The sequence below is a fragment of the Melospiza melodia genome, chromosome Z (assembly GCF_035770615.1).
Source record: "Melospiza melodia melodia isolate bMelMel2 chromosome Z, bMelMel2.pri, whole genome shotgun sequence".
In the NCBI taxonomy this organism is placed as follows: Eukaryota; Metazoa; Chordata; class Aves; order Passeriformes; family Passerellidae; genus Melospiza; species Melospiza melodia.
This window is the reverse complement of record NC_086226.1, coordinates 77,080,342-77,098,460: the sequence shown is the minus strand read 5'-3', so window position 1 is coordinate 77,098,460 and position 18,119 is coordinate 77,080,342.

Sequence of the window (18,119 nt, the reverse complement as noted above, 5' to 3'; positions counted from 1 at the left end):
AATTAACATGAAAGTTATTTAACGATAGAGTATAAAACATGATCATTTTGGATGTATGGTCGGAGTAAGATTTGGGTTGAATATATCCCGATTCCCAGAGCTCTTAATAAAAAGCACCTCATATAATCGCTCCGTGATTGTGTTTTTGAACGCTAACATTTTGGCACCCCAAATGGGCCCCTTGTGAGTGCTGCTGAGCGAGTTCGCGACTCAATCACGATCCAGCCGGCACCGAGGGATTCTCACGGAGCCCATCGGCCATCGGCCCAGCAGCCTTCCGCCTCTCACAAACGTCCCCGGGAGAAAGGTAAGGTGCTTTTTACTTTGGTTTGGATGCCTGCCAATAAGACGCAGCAGTTTTGTTCAATATTTTTATTGATGATATGGATGAGGGCTTAGAGTCTTTTATTAGTAGTTTTGCTGACGATACCAAATTGGGAATGAGTGTAGATCAATTAGAGGGGTGTAGGATTCTTCAGAGAGACTTGGAAAGGCTGGACATATGGACAGAATCAAACGGGATGAGCTTCAATAAGTCCAAGTGCCGAGTATTGCACTTCGGCCATAATAATCCCCTGTACCGATACAAGCTGGGGATGGAGTGGCTGGATAGTGCCCAGGTGGAAAGGGACCTGGGGGTGCTGGTTGACAGTCGATTGAATATGAGCCAGCAGTGTGCCCAGGTAGCCAAGAGGGCCAATGCCATCCTGGCCAGTATCAGAAATGGAGTGGCCAGCAGGAGCAGAGAGGTCATTCTTCCCCTGTACTCGGCACTGGTGAGGCCTCACTTAGAGTATTGCATCCAGTTCTGGGCCCCTCACTTCAGGAGGGACTTCGAGTTACTTGAGCGTGTCCAGAGGAGAGCAACGAAACTAATAAAGGGCTTGGAACACAAGCCATATGAAGAGCGACTGAGGGAGCTGGGGTTGTTCAGCCTGGAGAAAAGGAGACTAAGGGGTGACCTCATCACTCTCTACAACTTCCTGAAGGGTGGCTGTAGTGAGCTGGGGGTCGGCCTCTTTCTCCGGGCGACAACGGACAGAACAAGAGGACACAGTCTCAAGTTGCGTCAAGGTAGATGTAAGTTAGAAGTAAGAAGAAAATACTTCACAGAAAGAGTGGTCAGAAACTGGAATCATTTACCCAGTGAGGTGGTGGAGGCATCATCCCTTGAAGAATTTAAAAAAAGACTGGATGTGGCACTTGCTGCCATGATCTAGTTGAACAGTTAGAACATCGGCTGGACTAGATGATCTTATAGGTCTCTTCCAGTCTTGAAATTCTGTGATTCTGTGATTCTGTGAAAGCTACGCTTGGTTGGGCTAAAGGAATTCCTGTTGGTACAAGTCTAGGCACCGTTCCGTAAGACAATCGTGAAAGCGTTGAGGGTTCGGCATTTGTGGTGTATTTGAAATGGAGAAACTTAAAGGGATTTTGGACAGTAACACCCCTATCCCGCAAAATTCTCCTTTGGGGTGCTTATTAGCACATTGGAAACAGGGTAACTTTGGGGAAGAATTATGTAAAACGAAGTTGATTGATTATTGTAATTCATGGTGGCCAGAATATGCCTTGGAGAACGGTGAAAAATGGCCAAAATAAAGTACTCTGCAATATAACACTATTTCGCAGTTAATGTTGTTTTGTAAACAAGAAGGAAAATGGGATGATGTCCCACATTTTGATCTGTTTTTCTACTTACGGGGAAAGCCAGAATGGCAGAATGAATGTGGATTATTAATGGTTAAAACATCTGCAAAGTGTGGGGTTTGTGAGGAACGTTGTTTAAAACACTTGGCGTTAAGAGAAAACTTGAGTAGAGAAAATTATACAGATATTGATTTACAAGTAGCTGCAATAGGAACAAGAGAACCTAACCCTATCCCACCTGTTTCATCTGTCCCTATACCACTACCTGCTCCTCACCCACCTACCCCTGAACCTGTTTCATCTCGTACACCTTTCCCTCTTTATCCTCCTCTCCCATCATCACCCGATCGCTCTTCCTCAGAAGATGAGCAAAATCTAACTGTGATAGAAAGGGGAAAGAGATATGCAAGGGAAAAAGATAGCGATGGTAATGAATCAGTGACCCCAACAGCTCATAGAACCCGGGGTCGGGCAATACTTGCTCCAGTTGTGCATAGAGATGGCATAAGGAAACAAAAACGTACTGTGATTGCCCCCTTGCGACAAGGTGTCGGAGTGGAAGGGCCAGTATTTGTGAAAGTGCCTTTTTCCCCGGCAGACTTAGTAATTTGGAAACAGTCAGCCGGAACTTATAGAGAAAATCCTGATAAAGTGGCATGTGTAGAAAAAATGGTTATGAAAATGCAAAATCCTGAATGGGATGAAATACAGGTGATATTAGATACTCTGATGGATTCTACTGAAAAAGAAATGGTTTTTAAGGCAGCCAAAGAGAGGGCAAGAGAAGATATTAGAAATGGGCTGGTAACAGGGAATTTAGATGTGAATTTCCCAATTGAGGATCCAAATTGGGACCCTAATTTATTGTGCGATATGAGGAGATTACGGAAATACCAAGAGTGGATCCAAATAGGAGTTCAGAATGCTGTACCCAAAACTATAAATTGGTCCAAACTATATGAGGTTCAACAGGAAAAGAAGGAATCTCCCACTGTTTTTGGAGAGGCTTAAGGAGGTAGCAATGAAATATACAGACCTCCAAATGGATACAGAGCAAGTAAAGGTTCAGCTTGCTCTCATATTCTTGGGCCAATCACAAGATGACATTCGTAGAAAATTGCAAAACTTAGAAAGGGAAGAATTAAGGAATTTGGATAAGTTACTCGAGGTCGCCTGGAAGGTATATAACAATTGGGAAAAAGAAGCTAGTAGAAGGCAGCAGCAGAATCTTTTGGCAGTAATACAGGGGAGAGGGAACCCAAATTTCAGGGGGCGTAACAGGAATGGTCGGGGTAGGAGACCAGTTACCCAGGGCTTAAGCCTGAATCCATGTGCGTATTGTAAGCGGGAGGGGCATTGGAAGCGAAATTGTCCAAGCTTGAATAACCAGTTTGACCAGGGCAATCAGTTCCAGCAGGCTACCAAGGAGATGGTCCTGGGGGAGTATACCAGCTGACTAGACGTAGAAGCGGTAGAACAAGTTAAGGAACCTGTTATAAATATAGAGTTAGGGCATAAAGAGGTCAGATTTCTAATAGATACGGGAGCTACTTTTTCTGTATTGAATGATTTGCAAGGACAAATTGGGGACAAGGAAACGACAATAGTTGGTGCTACAGGGAAAGAGGAAAAATGGCCTTTCCTGCAACCCCTAGATTTGTATTTTGGAAACAAGGTTATAACACACGAATTTTTATATGTACCTGAGTGTCCAATTCCACTTTTAGGGAGAGATTTGCTAGCAAAACTTGATGTGGTAATAACCTTTGAAAATGGAGAGCTTATAATGAAAATACCTGAATCAAAGATGGGACAGATATTAATGATCAAAGAAAAACCTGTTCCCTCTATCCCTAGGGAGGTAGAAGATGCAGTGTTTCCCTCTGTATGGGAGATAGATATACCAGGGAAATCTAAATTGGCACAACCAGTGCATGTAGAGTTAAAAGAAGGGGCAAGGGCTGTACAAGTCAAAAAGTATCCCATACAACCAGAAGCAAGGCAAGGAATAGTAAAGATTATTGAGAAATTGTTGAAATACCAAATTTTAGAAGAATGTGAATCAGAATTTAATACACCAGTATTTCCAGTACAGAAGCCAAATGGTGAATATAGATTAGTGCAGGATTTGAGAGCAACAAATCAAATAACATAGGACATTTATCCAGTGGTAACAAATCATTATACATTACTAACATCCGTAAAGGAGATATATAAATGGTTTACCGTAATTGATTAAAAGATGCCTTTTTCTGTATCCCCCTTGACAAAGAAAGTAGGAAACTATTTGCCTTTGAGTGGGAAAACCCAGGGAACGGAAGAAAGACCCAGCTCACCTGGACACGATTACCACAAGGCTACAAGAACTTGCCGACCCTATTCGGAAACCAACTGGCAAAGGAACTGGAAATTTGGACTGAAAATGGGCAAGTACCAAGCGACCAATATTTATTGTTGCAGTATGTTGATGATATACTAATAGCTACAGAAGAAAGAGCCACCTGTATAAAGGTAACCATTGAGATTTTAAATTCACTGGGAATGGGAGGCTATAACGTATCCAGAGGAAAGGCACAAATTGCACAACAGACTGTGATTTACCTGGGATGTGAAATTTCACAAGGGCAATGAAAACTAGGTACTAACCATATCCAAGCTATTTGTGCTATTCCAGAGCCCCAGAATTTACATGAGCTGCGAGTCTTCCTCGGGATGGCGGGATGGTGTCGCTTGTGGATCATGGACTATGGACTGATTGTGAAACCCCTGTATGAAGCTCAGAAGACACAGTCATTCACCTGGGGCAAACCACAGAAAGAAGCCTTCCTAAAATTAAAGGAAGCACTGACAACTGCTCCAGCACTAGGGTTACCTGATTTGTCTAAAGATTTTCAGCTGTTTGTACATGAGAGGCTGCGCCTAGCATAGGAGTCCTGACCCAACGTCTAGGAAGCTGGAAAAGGCTGGTGGGCTACTTTTCCAAACAACTTGATGTCGGTTTCTCAGCTGTTTAGGTGGCCTGGAAAGGCCCAGAGTGGCCTTGGGCAGCCCGGCGCTTCAAAGGACGAGGAGAAACTTCAGATCTTGTTTCGGTCTCAGTGTTTATTAATTGTTTATCTAAAAGATTTTCTTTCAGCCCGACAGAGGTCTGCACAGCAAGTCAGCCATGGGCACACTCCCGCAGCCCCTGGGGCGGTCACTTATCTTTATACCCAAAGTTACGTGTACAATATTTATGATTTTTCTCCAATACCTTCTACTCTTATTAACCGGTGCACTTCTAGTAAAGACCAATCCCAAAGTGCCACCATCACCACAGAAGATGGAGGCCAAGAAGAAGAAGAAGAAGGACAGGACACACCCCAATTCCTCCATCTTACTTCTTTAGACCCCCCTGTACAGAAATCCTAAACCCTGTGTATTATACTCTAACTAACTTATCCCTTCACCATTCACCCCAGTGAAATCCTCCCAGTCCTCATACAGATGTTATCTCCTGTGTAGGATCAAAGTCCAGCCACCAGACACTTCTGGCAACATTCCAGGACTCCCGAGCCCCCCAAGGGTGGTCTCGGTCTCTGCACCTCAGTCCTGAGGTGCTGAGATCCCACAACTTGACAACGTAAGTGCCGGGTGGCCCCCATGTCTGCGGGCAGTCGCAGCTATTGTCATCCTGATACAAGAAGCCAGGAAACGTACTATGGGAAGGCACATAGATGTCTATGTACCACACATGGTAACCACTGTCTTAGAACAAAAGGGGGGCCATTGGCTATCTCCCAGCAGGATGATGAAATTCCAGGTAGTCCTGACTGAGCAGGATGATGTCACATTTAAAACAACTAACCTTTTGAATCCAGCTTTGTTCCTAGGTACCACAACTGAAGAAGGCCCATTAGAACACGACTGTATAGAAGTAATAGAGTAGACCTATTCAGCAAGAGAAGACCTGAAAGACGTCCCACTAGAGCAGCCAGAGTGGGAGCTGTTTACAGATGGGAGCAGCTTTGTGGAAAATGGAATCAGATACGCTGGATATGCGGTACCAACAGTCAATACAGTAGTGGAGGCAAAGGCATTACCACCAAATACATCTGCCCAGAAGGCAGAACTGGTTTCTTTAACCAGGGCACTAGAATTAAGTGAAGGGAAAAAGGTAAATATCTGGACTGACACAAAATATGCCTTTGGAGAGTGGTGCATGTACACGGAGCACTGTGGAAAGAAAGAGGACTGTTATCTTCTCGTGGTACGCACATTAAACATCAGGATGCAGTCCTGCAATTGATAAAGGCAGTACAAAAACCTGAACAAGTGGCAATCATACACTGCAAAGCACACCAATCAGGAAACTCCAAAATCTGTGAGGGAAATCAAAAGGCAGACTGGGCAGCCCGACAGGTTGCTCGAGAGGTACAAACAACAATGGCATTGATACCTTTGAAGCTTAATGTATCCCAATTCAATTTGCCTCCAAAACCAAAATGTTCAGTAGAAGATGAGAGACTGGCACGTTTGCTAAATGGACAAAGGAATTCAGAGGGATGGTATGTAACTGCACAAGGACAAATAGTGGTACCCCCCTTGATAATGAGAGAGGTTCTACAAATTAAACATAACGAATGTCACTGGGGAGCAGAGGCATTGGTAAAATTGCTAAAGCAGAGTTTAATTTCGGTACGGATGTTAACAATGGCAAAATCAGTAATGTCAAAATGTGATATCTGCTTGAAAAACAACCCAGTGGCCAGGCGACAGGCACAGCTAGGAAGAATTTGGATAGGAATAGAGCCAGGAGACTATTGGCAGGTAGATTGGCAGGTAGAACTACCAAGGACTCGAGGATACAAATACCTGTTAGTGGGGGTTGACACATTCTCTGGGTGGCCAGAAGCCCTTCCCTGTCGCACAAACCAAGCAAAGGAAACAGTTAAGCGGCTACTACAGGAGATTATTCCCAGGTTTGGGGTACCCCTAGGGGTATCATCAGATAGGGAACCCCATTTCATGGCTACAGTAGTAATAGAGGTAAGTAGATTGCTGGGGATAAATTGGGACCTCCACACAACATGGAGACCCCAGTCAAGTGGACAGGTAGAGAGGATGAATCAGACACTAAAAAGGCAAATCAGTAAAATATGCCAAGAAGCCAAATTGCAGTGGCCCCAGCCTTTGCCAATAGCACTGTTGAGGATTCGGATAAAGCCTAGGAGTGGGATGTCAGTCAGTCCTTATGAGATATTGTATGGGAAACCATATGAATCTCCTGAGCCTAACCCTAATGTACATGCCACAGGAAAGCAGGAAGTGTATAATTATGTTCTGTCTCTTGGGAAAACTTTAGCTCGGCTCCGGAGTATCCTTGTGTGGAATAGACCACTGACTCTCGAGAACCCAGTCCATAACATACATCCAGGAGACGAGGTGTACATCAAGAACCGGAACAAGTAACCGCTGAAAGAAAAGTGGAGTGGACCCATCGGGTATTACTGACCACCTTTACAGCAGTCAAAGTAGCCGGCGTGGAACCCTGGATCCACTATACCCGAGTGAGGAAAGTCCATCCTGGATCACAGACTGTATAAACTCTGGAATGAACAAAGGTTGCAGATACGATGTGTTTAGTCGCTTTCAGAATGCTATCAGTAATTGTGCTAACGTTATGGTTATTATTATCTTTAGGATGTGGAATGCAAAATGATCAACCAACCACTCTTCATTCTAGAATGAAGAGAGAGGTACAAACGGAAACACAGGTGATAGAGGTTTCTAATGCAGTTCGGGCTGAGAATGTAATGATCGGATTAGTCAAAGATTTTGCCAAAATGCAAAACACTAGCCGAATAACTGCCTGTCTGTCAATACCAAAGGCAGCAGGAGACCCAGTAAATTGGGGAATCATAACATCAAAACTCCCTGAAATACAAAAGAACAAAACAATTACATGTAAACTGGTACCCGAATCGAGGCAAATTACAGAAACAACTCTGGTATGGGAATGTGAGGCCAAGGATAAGAAAGATCAGATAGAACCTTGGGACAGTGCGTGGTCTGTGAGTATTCTTCAAAGATTCCAATATATGGCAAACACCCCTTGGTGTATTAAGTGGGAAGGCCCCGAGAATGAAACAGATCCTGCAATAATGAACACTGACACTAGTAGCAGAACGAGGGCAGACAAAGTAAATTGGTGGGCATGTAACAAAACTTACGACTGCACTTCAGATGATGAAGAGATAAAACAGATGCCACCCCTGGCAACAGCTCTACAAATTGATTGTGCTTGCAGAGGGATCAAACAAAACAAGGCAGAGTGAATTATAAAGTAGTTATAGGCTGTACCAGGATTACAACCCAAGGTCCAGGACAATTTATAAGCGCAGCAAGTGATGGTACCTGGACAACACATCTGCCTGTAGACCGGAAAGTAAAGGAGATTACTTTAGGCCTGCCAACCTTATGCCCAATTTGGAAAAAGTCCCCATTTAATGGAAAACATGAACTTCTGCAGATAAGAGCAAGAAGAGAAGTTCTAGACAATGAAAATCCAGATGACACTTGGCAAGAACCCTCTAATGGAGTGAAATTTGGATGGGCCCTAGAGTCATTGCTTGGTCCTATAGCAAACTATAAGAGCAGAGAGATGCTGTACAAACTTACAGGTCAGGTAGGTAGACTGGCAAGAGTCACCCGGGAAGGATTTAAAGAATTAAATATACAATTACAAGCCACCACAAAAATGACTTTACAAAATCGATTGGCCCTAGATATGTTACTCCTGAAAGAGCATGGAGTATGTGGATTTTTAAAGGGACAAGTTGATCATTGCTGTGTTCATATCCCAAATGTAACTGCAGATGTAGAATATGACATCAATCAGTTGAAACAAATAGATCATGGAGCACAAGAAGAGCAAAAGGACTTGGCTACAAGCTGGTTAGGAAAAATCTTTAAAGGATTAGGGTGGAATGTGAGTTCATGGATTAAATCTATAATTGAGAGTGTGATAAACTTACTAATTGTATTCTTAGCAATTTGGTTAGTTTACAGCATCTTAAAGGGAGAGATACAGAAGAAAACAACCTGGAACCTGAGGATAATAAAGGCACTAACACGAGATCCACACCCACCATCTTCTGGTTCTCCAGTTCGTAACAGCATCCACGACAACGTTTACATCAACCCTGGATTTGAAGAACCAAGTACAAACTGAAGAATAAAGGACTGTATCAAGTAAAAACATTTACACCTATAGCGAAGTGAAAATGCTTTCAAAGGGGGGAGAATGATAGTGGAGCCCTGGAAAAAGTTAAAGATTGAATCTAAAATGTCAGGCTTTGTGCTTTCCCAGATCAACTGCACCTGCGTAAGCAGTATGATAAATTATATAATTGTTAGATGTGATGACTGTTTAGTAATTAAATGTAATTATTATATAACCATAAGAAGAATAGTGAGAAACTATGTTGGAAATTCAGAGAGGGGCAAATTTAAGTATACAATAGAACAATATAAGTTTAATAATTAACATGAAAGTTATGTAGTGATAGAGTATAAAACATGATCATTTCAGATGTATGGTCGGAGTCAGATTTGGGTTGAATATACCCCGATTCCCAGAGCTCTTAATAAAAAGCGCCGCATATAATCGCTCCGTGATTATGTGTTTTTGAACGCTAACAGTTCTTTTAAAGCAGTGATCCTGTAGAAGGGTTTTGTCTTCCTCTGAATATCCAGCGGTCGTGTAGATGCGCTTGGTCTTCTTCTGAAAATCTAGTGGAAAAATAGCTGCTCTTCTGGGAATCTAGTGGGAAAAGGCTGCCGTGGTGTTCCAAATCTCAGATTATATCCAGGTAGGAATGCTTGGGTCCTTCCCCTGGGTAGAGCATCTCCCAATGGGATGATGTAATTTTTTCATCATGCAGTGAGATTCAGTGGCCCACTAACAGAAGTATATTTTCTGGAGGGAGGATTGGTTGTGGAAGAGATGAAGAAATCTGCCCCACCTGGTTTTAACAGGTGGCCCAATTAGCAGAAGATAATTGCCCTATCTCTAACAGACAACAATAGAATACATACTCCCAGACACATTTTCCAACCTAAGACATTATCCACCCCTTATTCTATTAGTACTTACATTATACTCAAATCAATAAACTTGACACCATGAAACCTTACACATAGTTCTTACTTAAGACTAGGTTTCCCTATGATACACTGTTTTTGTTGAGTTAGGAACAGATGAAGAAAGGTGACATTGATTCCTTTGATCAGAGGGCATAAAGTGAGATTTATTAGGAACTTCACATATTTATAGACAAGGTTGTTCACCCAGAACCTGAATGCCCCTCATACCACTGGTTAATGAGGAACAACATCTTCTGGTAAAATATCTTTCCATAAACATGTACAAACATTCCACATGTTCGCAAATATCAGGTGCAGAGATTAAGATAATAATTGTTTTAATTCTTTCTCTGAGCATTCTCACAACTTCCCTAGGACAATGCCTGGGAAAGTTGTCTGTTTTTCTCTCTGTCAGCATCTAGAGATGACAAGAGGCCAATCCTGTGGAATCATCAAAAGAGAGGGAAGTCCAGGTTGCAGAGGCCCCATGTCCTCTATGATCTTGTTGATCTTCCTCAGGTCATGGAGCAATCTTCAGGAATCAAAAGTTGCCTTATGAATGACAAAAACTGGGGAATTCCAGGGACTGTTTGTAGGTCTGATGTGGCCTTTTTGCAGTTGTTCACTCACTAATTTTTTGAGAATATTCAATTTTTTCTGCTCAACCGTTGATCAATCCAAATTGGCTGATTGGTTTTCCATTATAATTTCAGAGTGGCAGGTATTGCTGAGGTTTTTGTCAAACACCCACTTCTATCTTTGCTCCCCACTGGGACACACGTCTCTCCCCTGTACTGTGATGGGCTTCTGCACCATGAAGGGACGGATGGCTGCTGTCCTTGCCTTGGGACCTGTAACAGTAATCATGAATTCACTTTGCAGACACAAGATAGCTCCTCCAACACCTGTGAGAGCATCCGTGGGTGTCACCAAATTCCAATTGCACAGCCAGGATGCACGAGAAATCACAGTGATGTCGGCCTCTGTGTCCAGCATACCTGCAATATGAACAGTTTGACCAAGGTGAATTAGACTGCACGTCAGCTCTGGCCGTTCATTGCTGACATGTTTTATCCAAAGGACTTTAGGCACCGGGCCAGAACTCTCAAAAGGCATTTCTCAGCATACAACTTGCTTATTTCTACTCATTGGTAATGCAATAGTGATAGCTATTGCTGGTTTTGATTCAATTACCATTGGAGCATTTTAAGTAAGAGCTGAAATCATCAGCTCTTCATTATAATTTGCTAAGACAACAGTTGGAAAAATTGAAAGTCGAAGGATTTTATTACTGTCCTTGCCTATAATTAAAAAGTCTTGCTTCTGTTGTGAATACATTTCCTATGTGAATGTATTCATGGTAAAAGTTTTTTTTAAAATAAATTAATTTGGAATTTGTTAATTTGCATAGTGCCCCTGGAGGTAATAAGTTGGGATCACTTGGGAGATGGTTTTATCTTGTATGACTTTACATCTCATCTTACCCAAATTGGTCAGCCTTTTTGAATTATTTCTTGGATCAAAAGCAGGAAAAGTAGATTTTCTTTCTGTTTTTGTGGGATCAGTATGTAATAGGTTAACTTCTTGTTCAGAATCACTAGAATTACCACTGTTATTTTCCTCCCTCACAACCTTGTAAATTACAGACTGTTTCAGAGGAATTTCAGGGTGACTGGAGACTGTTTGTCTTGTAATTTTAACAGAGATATCGTGCCTTTTGCTAGCAGAGATACTGGTGTTGAGAATTTTTTCACTCTTTCTCTCCCTGCACTTTTTCTCACAAGTAGCAAAGAGCTCTCATGTTCTGGGGGGGCACAGCGGGGACCCAGACATGGCTTGGAATATGGTGAAAGTTGGGGGAGCACACTGCCAGGGTAGGGGTGGAGGTGTCACAGCCCCAGTCTCAATGTCAGGGTGTTAGCGTTCAAAAACACATAATCACGGAGCGATTATATGCGGCGCTTTTTATTAAGAGCTCTGGGAATCGGGGTATATTCAACCCAAATCTGACTCCGACCATACATCTGAAATGATCATGTTTTATACTCTATCACTACATAACTTTCATGTTAATTATTAAACTTATATTGTTCTATTGTATACTTAAATTTGCCCCTCTCTGAATTTCCAACATAGTTTCTCACTATTCTTCTTATGGTTATATAATAATTACATTTAATTACTAAACAGTCATCACATCTAACAATTATATAATTTATCATACTGCTTACGCAGGTGCAGTTGATCTGGGAAAGCACAAAGCCTGACATTTTAGATTCAATCTTTAACTTTTTCCAGGGCTCCACTATCATTCTCCCCCCTTTGAAAGCATTTTCACTTCGCTATAGGTGTAAATGTTTTTACTTGATACAGTCCTTTATTCTTCAGTTTGTACTTGGTTCTTCAAATCCAGGGTTGATGTAAACGTTGTCGTGGATGCTGTTACGAACTGGAGAACCAGAAGATGGTGGGTGTGGATCTCGTGTTAGTGCCTTTATTATCCTCAGGTTCCAGGTTGTTTTCTTCTGTATCTCTCCCTTTAAGATGCTGTAAACTAACCAAATTGCTAAGAATACAATTAGTAAGTTTATCACACTCTCAATTATAGATTTAATCCATGAACTCACATTCCACCCTAATCCTTTAAAGATTTTTCCTAACCAGCTTGTAGCCAAGTCCTTTTGCTCTTCTTGTGCTCCATGATCTATTTGTTTCAACTGATTGATGTCATATTCTACATCTGCAGTTACATTTGGGATATGAACACAGCAATGATCAACTTGTCCCTTTAAAAATCCACATACTCCATGCTCTTTCAGGAGTAACATATCTAGGGCCAATCGATTTTGTAAAGTCATTTTTGTGGTGGCTTGTAATTGTATATTTAATTCTTTAAATCCTTCCCGGGTGACTCTTGCCAGTCTACCTACCTGACCTGTAAGTTTGTACAGCATCTCTCTGCTCTTATAGTTTGCTATAGGACCAAGCAATGACTCTAGGGCCCATCCAAATTTCACTCCATTAGAGGGTTCTTGCCAAGTGTCATCTGGATTTTCATTGTCTAGAACTTCTCTTCTTGCTCTTATCTGCAGAAGTTCATGTTTTCCATTAAATGGGGACTTTTTCCAAATTGGGCATAAGGTTGGCAGGCCTAAAGTAATCTCCTTTACTTTCCGGTCTACAGGCAGATGTGTTGTCCAGGTACCATCACTTGCTGCGCTTATAAATTGTCCTGGACCTTGGGTTGTAATCCTGGTACAGCCTATAACTACTTTATAATTCACTCTGCCTTGTTTTGTTTGATCCCTCTGCAAGCACAATCAATTTGTAGGGCTGTTGCCAGGGGTGGCATCTGTTTTATCTCTTCATCATCTGAAGTGCAGTCGTAAGTTTTGTTACATGCCCACCAATTTACTTTGTCTGCCCTCGTTCTGCTACTAGTGTCAGTGTTCATTATTGCAGGATCTGTTTCATTCTCGGGGCCTTCCCACTTAATACACCAAGGGGTGTTTGCCATATATTGGAATCTTTGAAGAATACTCACAGACCACGCACTGTCCCAAGGTTCTATCTGATCTTTCTTATCCTTGGCCTCACATTCCCATACCAGAGTTGTTTCTGTAATTTGCCTAGATTCGGGTACCAGTTTACATGTAATTGTTTTGTTCTTTTGTATTTCAGGGAGTTTTGATGTTATGATTCCCCAATTTACTGGGTCTCCTGCTGCCTTTGGTATTGACAGACAGGCAGTTATTCGGCTAGTGTTTTGCATTTTGGCAAAATCTTTGACTAATCCGATCATTACATTCTCAGCCCGAACTGCATTAGAAACCTCTATCACCTGTGTTTCCGTTTGTACCTCTCTCTTCATTCTAGAATGAAGAGTGGTTGGTTGATCATTTTGCATTCCACATCCTAAAGATAATAATAACCATAACGTTAGCACAATTACTGATAGCATTCTGAAAGCGACTAAACACATCGTATCTGCAACCTTTGTTCATTCCAGAGTTTATACAGTCTGTGATCCAGGATGGACTTTCCTCACTCGGGTATAGTGGATCCAGGGTTCCACGCCGGCTACTTTGACTGCTGTAAAGGTGGTCAGTAATACCCGATGGGTCCACTCCACTTTTCTTTCAGCGGTTACTTGTTCCGGTTCTTGATGTACACCTCGTCTCCTGGATGTATGTTATGGACTGGGTTCTCGAGAGTCAGTGGTCTATTCCACACAAGGATACTCCGGAGCCGAGCGCATATCCAGCGTATCTGATTCCATTTTCCACAAAGCTGCTCCCATCTGTAAACAGCTCCCACTCCGGCTGCTCTAGTGGTACGTCTTTCAGGCCTTCTCTTGCTGAATAGGTCTACTCTATTATTTCTATACAGTCGTGTTCTAATGGGCCTTCTTTAGTTGTGGTACCTAGGAACAAAGCTGGATTCAAAAGGTTAGTTGTTTTTAATGTGACATCATCCTGCTCAGTCAGGACTACCTGGAATTTCATCATCCTGCTGGGAGATAGCCAATGGCCCCCCTTTTGTTCTAAGACAGTGGTTACCATGTGTGGTACATAGACATCTATGTGTCTTCCCATAGTACGTTTCCTGGCTTCTTGTATCAGGATGACAATAGCTGCGACTGCCCGCAGACATGGGGGCCACCCGGCACTTATGTTGTCAAGTTGTTTGGAAAAGTAGCCCACCGGCCTTTTCCAGCTTCCCAGACATTGGGTCAGGACTCCTAGTGCTAGGCGCAGCCTTTCATATACAAACAGCTGAAAATCTTTAGACAGATCAGGTAACCCTAGTGCTGGAGCAGTTGTCAGTGCTTCCTTTAATTTTAGGGAGGCTTCTTTCTGTTGTTTGCCCCAAGTGAATGGCTGCATCTTCTGAGCTTCATACAGGGGTTTCGCAATCAGTCCATAGTCCATGATCCACAAGCGACACCATCCTGCCATCCCGAGGAAGACTCGCAGCTCATGTAAATTCTGGGGCTCTGGAATAGCACAAATAGCTTGGATACAATCACTACCTAGTTTTCGTTGCCCTTGTCAAATTTCACATCCCAGGTGAATCACAGTCTGTAGCTATTAGTATATCATCAACATTCTGGAAGAGTAAGTATTGGTCTCTTGGTACTTGCCCATTTTTTTCCAAAACTCCAGTTCCTTTGCCAGTTAGATTCCAAATAGGGTCAGCGAGTTCGTTTCATGTCCAGGTGAGCTGGGTATTTCTTCCGTTCCCTGGGGTTTTCCCACTCAAAGGCAAACAGTTTCCTACTTTCTTTGTCAAGGGGGATGCAGAAAAAGGCATGTTAAATCAATTACGGTAAACCATTTATATATCTCCTTTACGGATGTTAGTAATGTATAATGATTTGTTACCACTGGATAAATGTCCTATGTTATTTGATTTGTTGCTCCCAAATCCTGCACTAATCTATATTCACCATTTGGCTTCTGTACTGGAAATACTGGTGTATTAAATTCTGATTCACATTCTTCTAAAATTTGGTATTTCAACAATTTCTCAATAATCTTTACTATTCCTTGCCTTGCTTCTGGTTGTATGGGATACTTTTTGACTTGTACAGCCCTTGCCCCTTCTTTTAACTCTACATGCACTGGTTGTGCCAATTTAGATTTCCCTGGTATATCTATCTCCCATACAGAGGGAAACACTGCATCTTCTACCTCCCTAGGGATAGAGGGAACAGGTTTTTCTTTGATCATTAATATCTGTCCCATCTTTGATTCAGGTATTTTCATTATAAGCTCTCCATTTTCAAAGGTTATTACCACATCAAGTTTTGCTAGCAAATCTCTCCCTAAAAGTGGAATTGGACACTCAGGTACATATAAAAATTCGTGTGTTATAACCTTGTTTCCAAAATACAAATCTAGGGGTTGCAGGAAAGGCCGTTTTTCCTCTTTCACTGTAGCGCCAACTATTGTCGTTTCCTTGTCCCCAATTTGTCCTTGCAAATCATTCAATACAGAAAAAGTAGCTCCTGTAGCTATTAGAAATCTGACCTCTTTATGCCCTAACTCTATATTTATAACAGGTTCCTTAACTTGTTCTACCGCTTCTACGTCTAGTCAGCTGGTATACTCCCCCAGGACCATCTCCTTGGTAGTCTGCTGGAACCGATTGCCCTGGTCAAACTGGTTATTCAAACTTTGGAAATTTCACTTCCAATGCCCCTCCCGCTTACAATATGCACATTGATTCAGGCTTAAGCCCTGGGTAACTGGTCTCCTACCCCGACCATTCCTGTTACGTCCCCTGAAATTTGGGTTCCCTTTCCCTTGTATTACTGCCAAAAGATTCTGCTGCTGCCTTCTACTAGCTTCTTTTTCCCAATTGTTATATACCTTCCAAGCAACCTCAAGTAACTTATCCAAATTCCTTAATTCTTCCCCTTCTAATTTTTGCAATTTTCTACGAATGTCATCCTGTGATTGGCCCAAGAATATGAGAGCAAGCTGAACCTTTACTTGCTCTGTATCCGTTTGGAGATCTGTATATTTCCTTGCTACCTCCTTAAGCCTCTCCAAAAACGCATTGGGAGATTCCTTCTTTTCCTGTCAAACCTCATATAGTTTGGACCAATTTATAGTTTTGGGCATAGCATTCTGAACTCCTATTTGGATCCACTCTTGATATTTCCATAATCTTTTCATATCACACAATAAATTATGGTCCCAATTTGGATTCTCAGTTGGGAAATTCACATCTAAATTCCCTGTTACCAGCCCATTTCTAATATCTTCTCTTGCCCTCTCTTTGGCTGCCTTAAGTACCATTTCTTTTTCAGTAGAATCCATCAGAGTATCTAATATTACTTGTATGTCATCCCAGTCAGGATTTTGAGTTTTTATAACTATTTTTACTACGCATGCCACTTTATCAGGATTTTCTCTATAAGTTCCGGCTGACTGTTTCCAAATTACTAAGTCTGCCGGGGAAAAAGGCACTTTTACAAATACTGGCCCTTCCACTCCGACACCTTGTCAGAAAGGGGCAATCATAGTCCGTTTTTGTCTCCTTATGCCTTTTCTATGCACAATTGGGGCAAGCTTTGACCGACTCCAAGATCCGTGGGCTCTTGGGGTCACTGATTCATTACCATTGCTATCTTTTTCACTTGCATATCTCTTTCTCCTTTCCATCACAGTTAGGTTTTGCTCCTCTTCTGAGGAAGAGCGATCGGGTGATGATGGGAGAGGAGGATAAAGAGGGAAAGGTGTACTAGATGAGACAGGCTCAAGACTAGGTGGGTGAGGAGCAGGTAGTGGTATAGGGACAGATGAAACAGGTGGGATAGGGTTAGGTTCTCTTGTTCCTATTGCAGCTACTTGTAAATCAATATCTGTATAATTTTCCTTACTCAATCTTTCTCTTAACGCCTAGTGTTCTAAACAACGTTCCTTACAAACGCCACACTTTGCAGATGTTTTAACCACTAATAATCCACATTCATTCTGCCATTCTGGCTTTCCCTGTGAGTAGAAAAACAGATCAACATATGGTACTTCATCCCATTTTCCTTCTTGTTTACAAAACTACATTAAAAGCAAAATAGTGTTATATTGCAGAGTACTGTATTTTGGCCATTTTTCAACATTCTCCAAGACATATTCTGGCCACCATGAATTACAATAATCAATCAACTACGTTTTACATAATTCTTCCCCAAAGTTACCCTGTTTCCAATGTGCTAATAAGCACCCCAAAGGAGAATTTTGTGAGATAGGGGTGTTACTGTCCAAAATCCCTTTATGCTTCTCCATTTCAAATACACCACAAATGCCGAACCCGCAATGCTTTCGCGATTGTCTTACGGAACTGTGCCTAGGCTTGTACCAACAGGAATTCCTTTAGCCCAACCAAGCATAGCTTTCGCTGCGTCTTTTTTGGGAGGCATCCAAAACCAAACCAAAGTAAAAAGCACCTTATCTTTCTCCTGGGGATGTTTGTGAGCACCAGAAGCGGTCGTGGCCATTGGGCTCCCCAAGAATCCCTCAGTGCCAGCTGGAGTGTGATCGAGTCGCGAACTCGCTCAGCAGCACTCACAAGGGGCCCATCTGGGTCGCCAAAATGTTAGCGTTGAAAAACACATAATCACGGGGGATTATATGCGGCAGTTTTTATTAAGAGCTCTGGGTGTCAGGGGTATATTCAACCCAAATCTGACTCCGACCATACATCTGAAATGATCATGTTTTATACTCTATCACTACATAACTTTCATGTTAATTATTAAACTTATATTGTTCTATTGTATACATAAATTTAGCTCCTCTCTGAATTTCCAACATAGTTTCTCACTATTCTTCTTA